General features: G+C 61.6%; 1 long non-coding RNA gene across 1 annotated transcript in view; it reads right to left on the bottom strand.

Moving 5' to 3' along the window:
* LOC102372932 overlaps positions 1-2683 on the bottom strand; it is an 8998-nt gene extending 6315 nt beyond the window's left edge. The window contains exon 1 of the long non-coding RNA XR_001359050.2: positions 2421-2683. This is a non-coding gene — a long non-coding RNA (uncharacterized LOC102372932). The remainder of the gene's footprint in view (positions 1-2420) is intronic.
* Positions 2684-2924: the final 241 nt, after the last annotated feature.

The raw sequence follows: 2924 nt of genomic DNA, 5'->3' as shown, positions 1-2924 counted from the left end.
AGGGCTGTCCCCACCTGCCCCGCCCTCCCCTGCCACGGGCCGTGCTGCCCTCGAGCCACGCACCGGACAGCGTGAGCAGCGCAGCGCAGCGCAGGAGCCGGCGAGACGAGCCCCCCTCACGCGGGATGGCTGGCGCACAAAGAACAGGGGCTGCCCGAGAGAACCCGAGCGAGATCCGCTTCGCTGCAACCCATGCTGGGACGTGCACGGAGGGGAAGGCGGGAGCGGGGTGAGGAACGGGCTGGGCTGTCACGTCGAGCCCGGACGAGAATCCAGGCTCCCTACTCACCCGCCCGTCGCTCCTGTCGCCCGTCCTTTCCCTGGCGCTAGGTCAGCCGAGCGAGATCCGCTTCGCTGCAACCCATGCTGGGACGTGCACGGAGGGGAAGGCGGGAGCGGGGTGAGGAACGGGCTGGGCTGTCACGTCGAGCCCGGACGAGAATCCAGGCTCCCTACTCACCCGCCCGTCGCTCCTGTCGCCCGTCCTTTCCCTGGCGCTAGGTCAGGGGCGCCGGGTTCAGCCCCCGCAGCAGCTTCAGACGCGTGGGACGCGGAGCCTGAGCCCCCCGCTGCCCCCCAGGTGCGGCACCGTCTGCAGCTGCCACTGCCCGTCCGCCCGGCCCCGGGGCCACAAGGCCGGCCAGGCAGACTCAGCCTCTCCTCAAGATCCCCCTTTGCCGTGCCGGAAACCCACCAGAGCCCAGGAGTGACCAAGGTCACGCACCACCGGTTTTCCACGCTGCTCTCACAGTATGTCCACACTTTTCCCACAAAAAGTTCCTAAGTCGCTGCACATCATCACCGCTCGCTCTTCCACCCGCAGGTCCCAAGTCAGCACGCCGCTTCCCACAGACAGCACCGTATCCCCACACACGTGTCCACGCCACGTCCCCACGGGAGCGCACAAAATCGCCACTTTTCACACAAAGCCCCCCATATTTCCACATAACATGACTGAATCCCCACACACTTCACCAGACGTCCACACATCACCACCAAAACATTCCCAAATCACCACAGAACCAGCGCACAATCTTGCACGTGAAAAGAAGGCACCATCTCACCACACACTTTGCGTCTCACCACAGCATTTGCCACAGAAGTATCACCATATTGCCACAGACACTTGCATGAGAAGTTGGGGGAAAAAGCAATAATTAATTTTCCCACAGAAATATTGTTTCCACCCCAAAAAACTTCCCAAATTGCCACAAAAAATCACCACAGTTGTCCTCACAAAACACTCACCACAGTCCCACAGAGTTACCAAAGCATCACACTATTTTCCAAGTGAGACGAGATGGTTTCTGAGGATTACTTCATGGTCAGAGATTGTGTTTATGGACGCATTTGTGTTTGCATTCTGCAAGCTCTCTCCATTCCAGCACAGGGGTCTCCCCGCGCCCCCTCTGCTGCTCCCCCGCCCCGCGTCCTCCCAGCCTGAGCAGGCCTGTGCCCCAGAGCGGAGCCAGTCTCAGCGAACCAAATTATTGGCTGAACCAAATTATTACTGGGGAATTTAAAGTGCCACACAATGTGTGGTGCACCACCTTTTCCCCCACAGTTTTGAAAGGAAAAGGAGGCAAGAGAGAGAGAAAAAGAGGGCGAGAGAGAGAGTGTGTAGGCAAGTACCTCCTCCCTATGTCTCGCGTACTCTCTGGCCAACTTCACCAAGTGAAACGAGACCAGACCTGGACAATCAAGGCGACCTGGACACTGGTTACAGGCTGCAGGCCGGGGGCAGGGGCACAGAAGAACAGCTGGCCAAGGGCAGGGCACTCGTCTCCAGGGACTCGGGCAGGGAATATATAACCTGCCCCCGAGAAGGAGGGCGGGAACCCTGCGTGCGAGGTACCAAGTGGCCGAAAGAACATACCAACCACCCAAATACAGGGGGTCTCCCCGCCGCAATGCCCGGCGCGGCCACAGGAGGGCGGGTCTGAGCTCGGAATTCTCTGCCTTCACCCGATGCGGCAACGCCTCGACGGGACCACAGGGCAGCACCGAGCAGGGGAGTCGCCCTCCGAACTCGGCACGGCTCCTCGTGGCTGCAGTGCTCGGAGTGCACCACCGGAGGGCAGCACGGAGCCGGGTTTGTCTTAACACTGAGGCAGAGCCAAAGCCGGGCTCAGAGCCGCCCTCCTGTGGCCGCGCCGGGCATTGCGCAGGGCACCGAAGCCGGCTCCGCGCTCCCCGCCTGGGGGCTATAGAGGGGCTTGGAGCCCGGAGAGAAGGACCCAGAACAAAGCCGACTCCGTCCCGCCCTCCCTGCTCTTCACCCTGCGCGGAGCGGCCGGGGTTTAAAGCCAGAGAAAACAAAACCCTGCCGGCACATCGAGGAGACAGGGTGGCTTCTCAGGAGGGAGAAGGAGAAGAAAGGTGCACCGGGACAGACAAACAGCTTCAAGCTCAACACCCACCTCAGAGGAGAGACTGGCAGGCCCCGCGCCCTGGGAACGCAGTGTCCCGTCCAACCCGCCGCGGTCCCCAGAACATCCCGCCGCAGCTCTCCGGCATCGTTCGCGTGTGCGGGGCTGCAGCGGGACGTAGCTTCCGGACACAGTGGATCCGGCAGCGGGCAACTAGCTGAGCGGGGCCGCTAAGGATCCTAGTCGGTCCAACCGGGCCGCAGAAACGTGCAGAGCGTCCTCCATTCCCTGGTAGCCAATCACAATGAGAACTGGGCGGGGGCGTTGTTTTAGGCCTCCTCCTCCTGCCAAGACCAATCAGAATGAAGGGCGGAGCCGCCCTGACCCCACCCATGAGGCCACTGCACCCAATCGCCTCATGTCTCATTGTGGCCAATGAAAAGACGAGCCTCCGATCCCCGCCCGGAATTAATGTCCATGTATCGTGTGTCCGTCCCGGCCGCGGTCACTGCTCTAGTCACGCCCCGAGCGAGCGGGCGAGCGAAGCTTTTTTTC

Source organism: Alligator sinensis, unplaced genomic scaffold (assembly GCF_000455745.1).
Source record: "Alligator sinensis unplaced genomic scaffold, ASM45574v1 scaffold782_1, whole genome shotgun sequence".
NCBI classification, from domain to species: domain Eukaryota; kingdom Metazoa; phylum Chordata; order Crocodylia; family Alligatoridae; genus Alligator; species Alligator sinensis.
This window is presented reverse-complemented; position numbering and strand designations above follow the sequence as displayed.